The sequence below is a fragment of the Mesoplodon bidens genome, assembly GCF_964165515.1.
Source record: "Mesoplodon bidens genome assembly, chromosome: 12".
Lineage (NCBI taxonomy): Eukaryota > Metazoa > Chordata > Mammalia > Artiodactyla > Ziphiidae > Mesoplodon > Mesoplodon bidens.
Genome location: NC_138168.1, coordinates 75,269,101 through 75,285,050, shown reverse-complemented (window position 1 = coordinate 75,285,050; position 15,950 = coordinate 75,269,101). Strand labels below are relative to the sequence as shown.

The following is a 15,950-nucleotide window of genomic DNA, read 5'->3' as shown; positions in this document are numbered from 1 at the left end:
GATGTCTGTTGGCTCACTGTCATATTTCCTTTCCTAATCAAAGGAGGAAAGACAAATGAAGAGGCTTACCCAGGGCATAAGCACTAGTGCTGTAGGCTTATTTACCTTTTCTGTAGACAAAAAAAAAAAAAAGCTTCTAGCAGATCCAGAAGAAAATGTCCTCAAGGCATCATTTCATTCAGTAGTTCACTTAGCTTTTGCCCTCATTAAAAACATATATACAGAAGCAAGAAGACCTACAATCCTGCAGCCTGTGGAACAAAAACCACATTCACAGAAAGATAGACAAGATGAAAAGGCAGAGCGCTAGGTACCAAATGAAGGAAGAAGATAAAACCCCAGAAAAACAATTAAATGAAGGGAGATAGACAACCTTCCAGAAAAAGCATTCAGAATAATGACAGTGAAGATGATCCAGGACGTTGGAAAAATAACGGAGGCAAACATCGAGAAGATGCAAGAAATGTATAACAAAGACCTAGAAGAATTAAAGAACAAACAAACAGAGATGAACAATACAATAATTGAAATGAAAAATACACTAGAAGGAATCAATAGAAGAATAACTGAGGCAGAAGAACGGATAAGTGACCTGGAAGACAGAATAGAGGAATTCACTGCTGCAGAACAGACTAAAGAAAAAAGAATGAAAAGAAATGAAGACAGATTAAGAGACCTCTGGGACAATATTAAACACAACAACATTCTCATTACAGGGGTCCCAGAAGGGAAAGAGAGAGAGAGGAAGGACCTGAGAAAATATTTGAAGAGATTATAGTCAAAAATTTCCCTAACATGAGAAAGGAAATAGGCACCCAAGTCTAGGAAACACAGAGAGTCCCAGGCAGGATAAACCCAAGGAGAAACATGCCAAAACACATATTAATCAAACTAACAAAAATTAAATACAAAGAAAAATAATTGAAAGCAACAGGGAAAAACAACAAATAACATACAAGGGAACTCGCATAAGGTTAACAGCTGATTTCTCAGCAGAAACTCTATAAGACAAATGGGAGTGGCATGATATATTTAAAGCGATGGAAGGGAAGAACCTACAACCAAGATTACTCTACCTGACAAGGATCTCATTTAGATTCGATGGAGAAGTCAAAAGCTTTACAGACAAGCAATGGTAGGAGAATTCAGCACCACCAAACCAACACTACAACAAATGATAAAGGAAATTCTCTAAGTGTGAAACACAAGAGAAGAAAATGACCCACAAAAACAAACCCATAAGAATTAAGAAAATGGTAACAGGAACATAAATATTGATAATTACATTAAACGCGAATGGATTCATGCTCCAACCAAAAGACACAGGCTCACTGAATGGATACAAAAAACAAGACCCATATATATGCAGTCTACAAGAGACCCACTTCAGACCTAGGGACACATACAGACTGAAAGTGAGGGGACGGAAAAGGATATTCCATGCAAATGGAAATCAAAAGAAAGCTGGAGTAACAATACTCATATCAGATAAAATAGATTTTAAAATAAAGAATGTTACAAGAGACAAGGAAGGACACTACATAATGATCAAGGGATCAATCCAGGAAGAAGATATAACAATTATAAATGTATATGCACTGAACATAGGAGCACCTCATTGCATAAAGCCACTGCTAACAGCTATAAAAGAGGAAATCGACAGTAACATAATAGTAGTGGGGGAATTAAACACGTCACTTACACCAATGGACATATCATCCAAACAGAAAATTAAGAAGGAAACACAACCTTTAAATGACACAATAGACCAGATAGATTTATAGGACATTCCATCCAAAATCAGCAGATTACACTTTCTTCTCAAGTGCCCATGGATCATTCTCCAGGATAGATCACATATTGGGTCACATATCAAGCCTCAGTAAATTTAAGAAAATTGAAATCATATCAAGCATCTTTTCTGACCACAATGTTATGAGGTTAGAAGTCAATTACAGGGAAATAACACAAAAAACACAAACGCATGGAGGCCAAACAATACATTATTAAATAACCAAGAGATCACTGTAGAAATCAAAGAGGAAAACAAAAAATACCTAGAGACAAATGACAACGACAACACGATGATCCAAAATCTGTGGGATGCAGCAAAAACAGTTCTAAGTGGGAAGGTTATAGCAATACAGGCCTACCTCAAGAAACAATAAAAATCTCAAACAACCTACCTTACACCTAAAGGAACAAGAGAACGAAGAACAGATGAAACCCAAAGTTAGTAGAAGGAAAGAAATCATAAAGATCAGAGCAGAAATAAATGAAATAGAAACAAAGAAAACAATAAAAAAGATCAATAAAACTAAAAGCTGGTTCCTTGAGAAGATAAATAAAATTGACAACCCATTAGGCAGACTCCTCAATAAAAAGAGGGAGAGGACTCAAATCAAAAAATTAGAAATGAAAAAGGAGAAGTCACAACAGACACCACAGAAATAAAAAGCATCCTAAGAGACTACTACAAGCAAATCTATGCCAATAAATTGGACAACCATGAAGAAATGGACACATTCTTAGAAGGGTATAACCTTCCAAGACTGAACCAGGAAGAAATTGAAAATATGAACAGACCAATCACAAGTAAAGAAATTGAAATTATGATTAAAAATCTTCCAAGAAACAATAGTCCAGGACCAGATGGCTTCACAGGTGAATTCTATCAAACATTTAGAGAAGAGCTAACACCCATCCTTCTCAAACTCTTCCAAAAAATTGTAGAGGAAGGAACACTCCCACACTCATTCTATGAGGCCACCATCACCCTGATACCAAAACCAGACAAAGATATTACAAAAAAAGAAAATTACAGGCCAATATCACTGATGAATATAGATGCAAAAATCCTCAACAAAATACTAGCAAACAGAATCCAACAACACATTAAAACGATCATACACCATGATCAATTGGGATTTATCCCAGGAACACAAGGATTCTTCATATACGCAAATCAATCACTGCAATACACCATATTAACAAATTGAAAATAAAAACCATATGATCATCTCAATAGATACAGAAAAAGCTTATGACAAAATTCAACACCCATTTATGATAAAAACTCTCCATAAAGTGGGCATAGAGGGCACCTACCTCAACATAATAAAAGCCATATATGACAAACCCACAGCAATCATCATTCTCAATGGTGATAACCTGAAAGCATTTCCTCTAAGATCATGAACAAGGCAAGGATGTCCACTCTCACCACTATTATTCAACATAGTTTTGGAAGTCTTAGCCACGGCAACCAGAGAAGAAAAAGAAATAAAAGGAATAAAAATTGGAAAAGAAGAAGTAAAACTGTCACTGTTTGCAGATGACATGATACTATACATAGAAAATCCTAAAGATGTCACCAGAAAACTACTAGTGCTAATCAATGAATTTGGTAAAGTTGCAGGATACAAAATCAATGCACAGAAATCTCTTGCATTCCTATACACTAATGATGAAAAATCTGAAAGAGAAATTAAGGAAACACTCCCATTTACCATTTAAACAAAAAGAATAAAATATCTAGGAATAAACCTACCTAGGGAGACAAAAGACCTGTATGTAGAAAACTATAAGACACTTTTGAAAGAAATTAAAAATGATACCAACAGATGGAGAGATATACCATGTTCTTGGATTGGAAGAATCAATATTGTGAAAATGACTCTACTACCCAAAGCAATTTACAGATTTAATTCAATCCCTATCAAATTACCAATGGCTTTTGTTACAGAACTAAAACAAAAAATCTAAAAATTTGTATGGAAGCACAAAAGACCCCGAATAGCCAAAGCAGTCTTGAGGGAAAAAAATGGAGCTGGATGAATCAGACTCCCTTGTCTTCATACTATACTACAAAGCTACAGTAATCAAGACAATATGGTACTGACACAAAACCAGAAATATAGATCAATGGAACAGTATAGGAAGCCCAGAGATAAACCCACACTCCTATGGTCAACTAATCTATGACAAAGGAGGCAAGGATCTACAATGGAGAAAAGACAGTCTCTTCAATAAGTGGTTCTGGGAAAACTGGACAGCTACATGTAAAAGAATGAAATTAGAACACTCCCTAACACCACACATGAAAATAAACTCAAACCTAAATATAAGACTGGACACTATAAAACTCTTAGAGGAAAACAAAGGAAGAACACTCCTTGACATTAATCACAGCAAGATCTTTTTTGACCCCCCTCCTAGAGAAATGGAAACAAAAACAAAAATAAACAAATGGGACCTAATGAAACAAAAGCTTTTGCACAGCAAAGGAAACCATAAATAAGATGAAAAGACAACCCTCAGAGTGGGAGAAAATATTTGCAAATGAAGCAATTGACAAAGGATTAACCTCCAAAATTTACAAGCAGTTCATGTAGCTCAATATCAAAAAAACAAACAACCCAATACAAAAATGGGGAGAAGACCTAACTAGACATTTCTGCAAAGAAGATATACAGATTGCCAACAAACACATGAAAGGATGCTCAACATCACTAATCATTAGAGAATTGCAAATCAAAACTACAATGAGGTATCACTTCACACCAGTTAGAATGGCCATCATCAAAAATCTACAAACAATAAATGCTGGAGAAGGTATGGAGAAAAGGGAACCCTCTTGCCATGTTGGTGGGAATGCAAATTGATACAGCCACTATGGAGAACAATATGGAGGTTCCTCAAAAAACTAAAAATAGAACTACCATATGACCCAGCAATCCCACTACTGGGCATATACCATGAGAAAACCTTAATTCAAAAAGAGTCAGGTACCACAATGTTCATTGCAGCTCTGTTTACAATAGCCAGGATGTGGAACCAACCTAAATGTCCATCAACAGATGAATAGACAAAGAGGATGTGGCACATATATACATGGAATATTACTCAGCCATAAAAAGAAACGAAATTGTGTTATTTGTAGCGAGGTGGATGGACCTAGAGTCTGTCGTTCAAAGTGAAGTAAGTCAGAAAGAGAAAAACAAATACTGGATAACACATATACATGGAATCTAAAAAAAAATTGGTTATGAAGAACCTAGGGGCACAACAGGAATAAACATGCAGACATAGAGAATGGACTTGAGGACATGGGGAGTGGGAAGGGTAAGCTGGGTTGAAGTGAGAGAGTGGAATGGACATAAATACACTACCAAATGTAAAACAGATACCTAGTGGGAAGCAGCCGCATAACACATGGAGATCAGCTTGGTGCTTTGTGACCACCTAGAGGGGTGGGATAGGGAGGGTGGGAGGGAGACACAAGAGGGAGGAGATATGGGGATATATGTATATGTATAGCTGATTCACTTTGATATAAAGCAGAAACTGACACATCATTGTAAAGCAATTATACTCCAATAAAGATGTTAAAAGAAAAAAAACATATATACAAATGCTTAAGAAACAATCACAAGAACATACTCATACACTATTTACTTAGAAACCTATTTTTTAAAATTACTTCCTTGCATCAATTTAATGCCTGTTTTTGGTGATTGTAATTGTTTTTAGTTTTGCCTGCAATTATGCACCCAAAAAGTCACAGGCATGTACTGTCACATTTCAGCTCCATGCGCCCTCACATTGTTTGGCACTCGTTGAGTTATTTATCAAAAAAATGACTAGAAGTGTTAGTTTGACTTTTAGCCATTGGTATGACTTTTTTTTTTAAAGAAAGCATGCCATTTACATAATGTCTTAATTTTTTAGTTGCATAATGTTAACTCATTTTGCTTTAAAAGTAAGTGATAGACTTCCGGGTAAGATGGCGGAAGAGTAAGACGCGGAGATCACCTTCCTCCCCACGGATACACCAGAAATACAGCTACACGTGGAACAACTCCTACAGAACACCTACTGAACGCTGGCAGAAGACCCCAGACCTCCCAAAAGGCAAGAAACTCCCCACATACCTGGGTAGGGCAAAGCGGAGAGATTCCTGCACAGAGGATCGGTGCCGAGCGGCACTCACCAGCCCGAGAGGCTTGTCTGCTCGCCCGCCGGGGCAGGCGGCGCTGGAAGCTGAGGTTCGGGCTTCGGTCAGAGCGCAGGGAGAGGACTGGGGCTGGCGGTGAGAACTCAGCCTGAAGGGGGCTAATGTTCCACAGCTAGCCGGGAGGGAGTCCGGGAAAACTCTGGAGCTGCCGAAGAGGCAAGAGACTTTTTCTTCCCTCTTGGTTTCCTGGTGCGCGAGGAGAGGGGATTAAGAGCGCTGCTTAAAGGGGCTCCACAGACGGGCGCGAGTCACGACTGAAAGCGCGAAGCCCAGTGACGGGCGTGGGACGCTGGGGCTGCTGCTGCCGCCGCCAAGAAGCCTGTGTGCGAGCGCAGGTCACTGTCCACACCGCCCTTCCGGGAGCCCGTGCAGCCCGCCACTGCCGGGGTCCCGGGATCCAGGGGTGGCTTCCCTGGGAGAACGCACGGCGCGCCTCGGGCTGGTGCAACGTCACACCGACCTCTGCTGCTGCAGGCTCGCCCCGCACTCCGTGCCCCTCCCTCCCGCCCGGCCTGAGTGAGCCAGAGTCCCCGAAGAGGCTGCTCCTTTAACCCTGTCCTGTCTGAGCAAAGAACAGACGCCCTCCGGCGACCTACACGCAGAGGCGGGGCCAAATCCAAAGCTGAGACCCAGGAGCTGTGAGAACAAAGAAGAGAAAGGGAAACCTCTCCCAGCAGCCTCAGAAGCAGCGGATTAAAGCTCCACAATCAACTTGATGTACCCTGCATCTGTGGAATACATGAATAGACAACACATCATCCCAAATTGAGGAGCCCGGAGTCAGTGCTGTGCTTCTGAGGTGGGAGAGCCAACTTCAGGACACTGGTCGACAAGAGACCTCCCAGCTCCACATAATATCAAACGGCGAAAATCTTCCAGAGATCTCCATCTCAACACCAGCACCCAGCTTCACTCAATGACCAGCAAGCTACAGTGCTGGACACCCTATGCCAAACAACTAGCAAGACAGGAACACAACGCCACCCATTAGCAGAGAGGTGGCCTAAAATCATAAAAAGTCCGCAGACACCCCAAAACACACCACCAGACGTGGACATGTCCACCAGAAAGACAAGATCCAGCCTCATCCACCAGAACACAGGCACTAGTCCCCTCCACCAGGAAGCCTACACAACCCACTAAACCAACCTTAGCCACTGGGGACAGACACCAAAAACAACGGGAACTACGAACCTGCAGCCTGTAAAAAGGAGACCCCAAACACAGTAAGATAAGCAAAATGAGAAGACAGAAAAACACACAGCAGGAGAAGGAGCAAGATAAAAACCCACCAGACCTAACAAATGAAGAGGTAATAGGCAGTCTACCTGAAAAAGAATTCAGAATAATGATGGTAAAGATGATCCAAGATTCTATTTCCCAGATCCAAAATCTTGGAAATAGAATAGACAAAATGCAAGAAACAGTTAACAAGGACCTAGAAGAACTAAAGATGAATCAAGCATCGATTAAAAACACAATAAATGAAATAAAAAATACTCTAGATGGGATCAATAGCAGAATAACTGAGGCAGAAGAACGGATAAGTGAGGTGGAAGATAAAATAGTGGAAATAACTGCTGCAGAGCAAAATAAAGAAAAAAGAATGAAAAGAACAGAGGACAGTCTCAGAGACCTCTGGGACAACATTAAAAGCACCAACATTCGAATTATAGGGGTTCCAGAAGAAGAAGAGAAAAAGAAAGGGACTGAGAAAATATTTGAAGAGATTATAGTTGAAAACTTCCCTAATATGGGAAAGGAAATAGCTAATCAAGTCCAAGAGGCACAGAGAGTCCCATACAGAATAAATCCAAGGAGAAATAGGCCAAGACACATATTAATCAAACTGTCAAAAATTAAACACAAAGAAATCATATTAAAAGCAGCAAGGCAAAAACAACAAATAACACACAAGGGAATCCCCATCAGGATAACAGCTGATCTCTCAGCAGAAACTCTACAAGCCAGAAGGGAGTGGCAGGACATAATTAAAGTGATGAAGGAGAGAAACCTGCAACCAAGATTACTCTACCCAGCAAGGATCTCATTCAGATTTGATGGAGAAATTAAAACGTTTACAGACAAGCAAAAGCTGAGAGAGTTCAGCACCACCAAACCAGCTTTACAACAAATGCTAAAGGAACTTCTCTAGGCAAGAAACACAACAGAAGGAACAGACCTACAATAACGAACCCAAAACAATTAAGAAAATGGGAATAGGAACATACATATCGATAATTACCTTAAATGTAAATGGACTAAGTGCTCCCACCAAAAGACAAAGATTGGCTGAATGGATACAAAAACAAGACCATATATATGCTGTCTACAAGAGACCCACTTCAGACCTAGAGACACATACAGACTGAAAGTAAGGGGATGGAAAAAGATATTCCATGCAAATGGAAACCAAAAGAAAGCTGGAGTAGCAATTCTCATATCAGACAAAAGAGACTTTAAAATAAAGACTACTAGAGGAGACAAAGAAGGACACTACATAATGATCAAGGGATCGATCCAAGAAGAAGATATAACAATTGTAAATATTTATGCACCCAACATAGGAGCACCTCAATACATAAGGCCAATACTAACAGCCATAAAAGGGGAAATCGACAGTAACACAATCATAGTAGGGGACTTTAACACCCCACTTTCACCAATGGACAGATCATCCAAAATGAAAAGAAATAAGGAAACACAAGCTTTAAATGATACATTAAACAAGATGGACTTAGTTGATATTTATAGGACATTCCATCCAAAAACAACAGAATACACATTTTTCTCAAGTGCTCATGGAACATTCTCCAGGATAGATCATATCTTGGGCCACAAATCTAGCCTTGGTAAATTTAAGAAAATTGAAATTGTATCAAGTATCTTTTCCGACCACAATGCTATGAGACTAGATATCAATTAGAGGAAAAGATCTGTAAAAAATACAAACACATGGAGGCTAAACAATACACTACTTAATAACAAAGTGATCACTGAAGAAATCAAAGAGGAAATTAAAAAATACCTAGAAACAAATGACAATGGAGACACGACGACCCAAAACCTATGGGATGCAGCAAAAGCAGTTCTAAGAGGGAAATTTATAGCAATACAATCCCACCTTAAGAAACAGGAAACATCTCGAAAAAACAAACTAACCTTGCACCTAAAGCAATTAGAGAAAGAAGAACAAAAACATCCCAAAGTTAGCAGAAGGAAAGAAATCATAAAGATCAGATCAGAAATAAAAAGAAAAGAAGGAAACGATAGCAAAGATCAATAAAACTAAAAGCTGGTTCTTTGAGAAGATAAACAAAATTGATAAACCATTAGCCAGACTCATCAAGAAAAAAAGGGAGAAGACTCAAATCAATAGAATTAGAAATGAAAAAGGAGAAGTAACAACTGACACTGCAGAAATACAAAAGATCATGAGAGATTACTACAAGCAACTCTATGTCAATAAAATGGACAACCTGGAAGAAATGGACAAATTCTTAGAAATGCACAACCTGCCAAGACTGAATCAGGAAGAAATAGAAAATATGAACAGACCAATCACAAGCACTGAAATTATAACTGTGATAAAAAATCTCCCAACAAACAAAAGCCCAGGACCAGATGGCTTCACAGGCGAATTCTATCAAGCATTTAGAGAAGAGCTAACACCTATCCTTCTCAAACTCTTCCAAAATATAGCAGAGGGAGGAACACTCACAAACTCATTCTACGAGGCCACCATCACCTTGATACCAAAAGACAAGGATGTCACAAAGAAAGAAAACTACAGGCCAATATCACTGATGAACATAGATGCAAAAATCCTCAACAAAATACTAGCAAACAGAATGCAACAGCACATTAAAAGGATCATACACCATGATCAAGTGGGGTTTATTCCAGGAATGCAAGGATTCTTCAATATATGCAAATCAATCAACGTGATACACCATATTAACAAATTGAAGGAGAAAAAGCATATGATCATCTCAATAGATGCAGAGATAGCTTTCGACAAAATTCAACACCCATTTATGATAAAAACCCTGCAGAAAGTAGGCATAGAGGGAACTTTCCTCAACATAATAAAGGCCATATATGACAAACCCACAGCCAGCATCGTCCTCAATGGTGAAAAACTGAAACCATTTCCACTAAGATCAGGAACAAGACAAGGTTGCCCACTCTGTCCACTCTTATTCAACATAGTTTTGGAAGTTTTAGCCACAGCAATCAGAGAAGAAAAGGAAATAAAAGGAATCCAAATCGGAAAAGAAGAAGTAAAGCTGTCACTGTTTGCAGATGACATGATACTATACATAGAGAATCCTAAAGATGCTACCAGAAAACTACTAGAGCTAATCAATGAATTTGGTAAAGTTGCAGGATACAAAATTAATGCACAGAAATCTCTGGCATTCCTATATACTAATGATGAAAAATCTGAAAGTGAAATCAAGGAAACACTCCCATGTACCACTGCAACAAAAAGAATAAAATATCTAGGAATAAACCTACCTAAGGAGACAAAAGACCTGTATGCAGAAAATTATAAGACACTGATGAAAGAAATTACGGATGATACAAATAGATGGAGAGATGTACCATGTTCTTGGATTGGAAGAATCAACATTGTGAAAATGACTCTACTACCCAAAGCAATCTACAGATTCAATGCAATCCCTATCAAACTACCACTGGCATTTTTCACAGAACTAGAGCAAAAAATTTCACAATTTGTATGGAAACACAAAGGACCCCGAATAGCCAAAGCAATCTTGAGAACGAAAAATGGAGCTGGAGGAATCAGGCTCCCTGACTTCAGACTATACTACAAAGCTACAGTAATCAAGACAGTATGGTACTGGCACAAAAACAGAAAGATAGATCAATGGAACAGGATAGAAAGCCCAGAGATAAACCCACGGACATATGGTCACCTTATCTATGATAAAGGAGGCAGGAATGTACAGTGGAGAAAGGACAGTCTCTTCAATAAGTGGTGCTGGGAAAACTGGATAGGGACATGTAAAAGTATGAGATTAGATCACTCGCTAACACCATACACAAAAATAAGCTCAAAATGGATTAAAGACCAAATATAAGGCCAGACACTATCAAACTCTTAGAGGAAAACATAGGCAGAACACTCTATGACATAAATCACAGCAAGATCCTTTTTGACCCACCTCCTAGAGAAATGGAAATAAAGACAAAAATAAACAAATGGGACCTAATGAAACTTAAAAGCTTTTGCACCGCAAAGGAAACCATAAACAAGACCAAAAGACAACCCTCAGAATGGGAGAAAATATTTGCCAATGAAGCAACTGACAAAGGATTAATCTCCAATATTTATAAGCAGCTCATGCAGCTCAATAGCAAAAAAACAAACAACCCAATCCAAAAATGGGCAGAAGACCTAAATAGACATTTCTCCACAGAAGATATACAGACTGCCAACAAACACATGAAAGGATGCTCAACATCTTTACTCATTAGAGAAATGCAAATCAAAACTACAATGAGATATCATCTCACACCAGTCAGAATGGCCATCGTCAAAAAATCTACAAACAATAAATGCTGGAGAGGGTGTGGAAAAAAGGGTACACTCTTGCACTGCTGGTGGGAATGTGAATTGGTACAGCCACTATGGAGAACGGTATGGAGGTTCCTTAAAAAACTACAAATAGAACTACCATATGACCCAGCAATCCCACTAGTTGGCATATACCCTGAGAAAACCATAATTCAAAAAGAGACATGTACCAAAATGTTCATAGCAGCCCTATTTACAATAGCCCGGAGATGGAAACAACCTAAGTGTCCATCATCGGATGAATGGGTAAAGAAGATGTGGCACATATATACAATGGAATATTACTCAGCCATAAAAAGAAATGAAATTGAGCTATTTGTAATGAGGTGGATGGACCTAGAGTCTGTCATACAGAGTGAAGTAAGTCAGAAAGAGAAAGACAAATACTGTATGCTGACACATATATATGGAATTTAAGAAAAAATAATGTCATGAAGAACATAGGGGTAAGACAGGAATAAAGACACAGACCTACTAGAGAATGGACTTGAGGATATGGGGTGGGGGAAGGGTAAGCTGTGACAAAGTGAAAGAGCGGCATGGACATATATACACTACCAAATGTAAGGTAGATAGCTAGTGGGAAGCAGCCGCATAGCACAGGGAGATCAGCTCGGTGCTTTGTGACCGCCTGGAGGGGTGGGATAGGGAGGTTGGGAGGGAGACGCAAAAGGGAGGGGATATGGGAACATATGTATATGTATAACTGATTAAATTTGTTATAAAGCAAAAAATAAAAAAATTAAAAAAAAATTAAAAAAAAATAAAATAAAAGTAAGTGATAAGTAACTTGGATCAAAATAACTTGCTTACTTATGAATGTCTATGGATTTCTATGTTTCTTCTACTGCCAAGAAAGAGAAGTTTACCACTATATTTATATTAATTAAGGTCTGAATAGTTTCCCATGCAAATACATTAACAGCTAAAGATATTAGCAATGTCAAAAGTATTGTAATTTTGTAATTCAGTTGATCTTCCTGGGCAGGATTATGCCTAATAGGATTTCTAACTATAAGTAATTCAAGTAATCCAAATACCCAATTTATTGATTAAAATCCTCCTAAATTATATTTCAGAAAATATAAATGCAAGTGCCCAAACCTTTGGTTGTGTCAGATATCTGGCTGTGAACAAAATAACAAATTGAAGGAAACTTTGCAAAAGCAGACACACAACATCATCCCTCTGCTATATCTCAGAAACAGGCTGCTATGAGAATATAGTTGGACTTGCAACTCCTCAGAATAATATCAAACAGATCAGTTGGAAGCTCTTCATTACAGCATCTGTTCTGTGTTTATAGCTACATATGCAGACTGCCGAACACCCACAGTGCACCATAAATGTAGGGATTACACGTCCAGAATGGTAATAAACTCATTGGGTGTTATGTTCCCCAGAGTTTTCAGCCCCTTGCTTCAGTTGGCAAAACTCTGCTGCTGGATTTTTGTTGCTGTAGAAAATATTAGATTGTTTGTGGTTTTTGTAACTTTGGAGACAGGTCAGGAAGTCATAAAACAGCAATAAAAAGGTAAAGACAGGGCTTCCCTGGTGGCACAGGGGTTGGGAGTCCACCTGCCGATGCAGGGGACACGGGTTCGTGCCCCAGTCCCGGAGGATCCCACATGCTGCGGAGCGCCTGGGCCCGTGAGCCATGGCCGCTGAGCTTGCGCGTCCGGAGCCTGTGCTCTGCAGCGGGAGAGGCCACAGCGGTGAGAGGCCTGCATTCCGCAAAAAAAAAAAAAAAAAAAAAAGGTAAAGACAGAGGCACTGGGATTATTTTTATATTTCAAAAGTGCAATCTCATAGAGAGCTACAAGAGAAGCAATGGTAGAGTAAGGGAGAAAAATGAGTAAATAAATGGTTGTTTTCCATAGAACTTTAGCCTCAAATACCCTCTGTGGATCAGCTCAGCTGTATGGTACACTTTGGAGAAGCTACCAATTGTACATAGAAAGCTGTGTGTTAGAATTACTAATTAGAAGTATTATTCCTTACTATAATAATCTGATAGTGCTTGATAACTTACAGCTAATAGTTGAGCAATGCATTAATTGGTGAAAGCAGCACTTCCTAGACAACCAATCCCGTTTAGACCAAGACGATTTTTCTCTCAAAAACATGATTCTAAGTGAAATTAATTTCTAAATTCATAATAATGAAGGGAATACTCTCAACGTCTAAGGAAAGCAGTTCCAGGTGTGAGAAGGTAGTCAGAATAAACACAGTGCCTGGTACTATAGAAGTGGTAAGCTAACTTCATTTTATCCCAGCAGCCAAGCAATCTGTACTAAAGATTAGTCACCTCACTCTTGGACAGGTGCCCATATCTGTCTGTACATAGAATCCCGGAGAGAGCTTTCAAAAACGCATAATCCTGAGTACCAAAAGATATCTTGATCACATAGATTCTCTCTTTCCATTAAATGGTTATAATAACAGCTTTCAGAAGTGACTCATGACCAAAAATCATATGAAAGATTCTGAAGAACCATAATAAAGGCAGTTAGAAAACATGGCTCTGGGTAATGGTGGATGTTGGAATGGAACCCTCATAAAGCCATACGGGAAGTGATAAAGAAAATCTTAGTCTCTACAAACATTCCAGTTTAAAGAGTGTTTTCTCCCTTCTTTTCATTTTGTTTCCTCTCATTCCTTCCCTCTTAATGGTAATTGTCATGATGCCATTGTACATCTGGACTCTGTGGCTATGCTCTAATTTTTTTCCTCATTTCATGGCACTGTTGTTTGCTTTCATGCTCACTAGAACTTAGAGGATGTTGGCAGGAATGAAAAATCAGGGCAAAGGGAAAAAAACCAGCTAAGCAACTTTTATAATCAGCATCTCATGAAGAACTTGAAATTGATACTGCAAGAAGTAGGTGTAAATTATTGGCTTTATCCTTAACACTGAAAAAATTAAAGGATGTCTTTATTTGAAATAATAACAAAACTTGATGAACTTCAAAAATATATTTTCCCGGGCTTCCCTGGTGGCGCGGTGATTGGGAGTCTGCCTGCTGATGCAGGGGACATGGGTTCGTGCCCCTGTCCGGGAGGATCCCCCATGCCGTGGAGCAGCTGGGCTCGTGAGCCATGGCTGCTGAGCCTGCGCGTCCGGAGACTGTGCTCCGCAACGGGAGAGGCCGCAGTAGTGAGAGGCCCGGGTACCGCAAAAAAAAAAAAAAAAAAAAAAATATATATATATATATATATATATATATATATATATATGTTTTCCCATAGACTCCCTCATCTGATCCTCAAGCCAATTACATGATTTTTGTAAAAGATGTGCTACTTGACCAGTAAAGATAAAAAACCCAGAAGTTTAAGGCATGTAGGTTTTTTGACATATGTGAAAATGAGAAATTTCATGCCAGTTTAGACTTAGGCAAAAAATGGCTAACTAAGTGGAATTCACTTAAGAGTCACACAAATTCACAGTGGCTTGGTGTCCTCACCTACAAAATTGGGGAAAACAACACCCATTCCCCTCCCCTTACCTTGCTGACATGTTCAGGTGCACAGAATAGTTCTAAAACAATGTATATGTTATAATTATTACTATTAAAATTCTTCACTTTCAAAAGGTTGTTTCAAAAAGTGAAATTAATACTGCTAATGGGAAAATCGTTTAATTTTTGGATAATTCAACTACCACTAGAACTTCAAGCACCCATGCTATTTTAAAAGTTGTAAATGTGACATGAAATCTGTTTTCATGGGTCTCAGAAAGAGATGACACATGCAAATTTTAGCATATGCTTCTTTGCAAAATAGAGTCAGGCAAAAGATAGGAATGTGTGTATTACATAAACTACTCAGAAGAATTACCAAAATAGAAATAATCTGGACTTTGATGTTAATGCTGACTCTCAAGTTTGGGGCTCTTCACCTTTATCTGGTTCCTTATTTCATTTGGTACTTTATGGCTAGGAAACCATTCTGGTTATAACCTTGTAGTAGAGATAGGTCAATTCATGTGTAGCATTATGGAAGTTTACAGTACACATTAAAGTTCAATAAATAAGAGGGGCACGATAAGACAGTTGCTTAAGGGAACTTATTTCAGGACATACTTGGTGCTCAGCTGCACTCAAATTTTGAAATAATCAAACTACCCCAGGTGCCTAAACTCCTTCCTCTCCAACCCAGATGAGTAATGGTGTGGCTCCAAAGTAATAAAAATAAATCAGAAACTATCTCAACCATGATCTAAACTAGAAATTAGAACTAGAGATTGCATCTCTGACCAGACCCCACAGAAGGAGGACCCACGCAAAAGGAAAACATTAGGGACACAACAGAATCTGCAGATTGTAG

General features: G+C 38.8%; 1 protein-coding gene across 2 annotated transcripts in view; it reads right to left on the bottom strand.

Annotated features, from left to right (window-relative positions):
- The window catches only part of GRM1 (glutamate metabotropic receptor 1), a gene marked incomplete at both ends in the record, with an annotated part of 365,662 nt that overhangs the window by 27,644 nt on the left and 322,068 nt on the right, over positions 1-15,950 (bottom strand). The window lies entirely within an intron of this gene.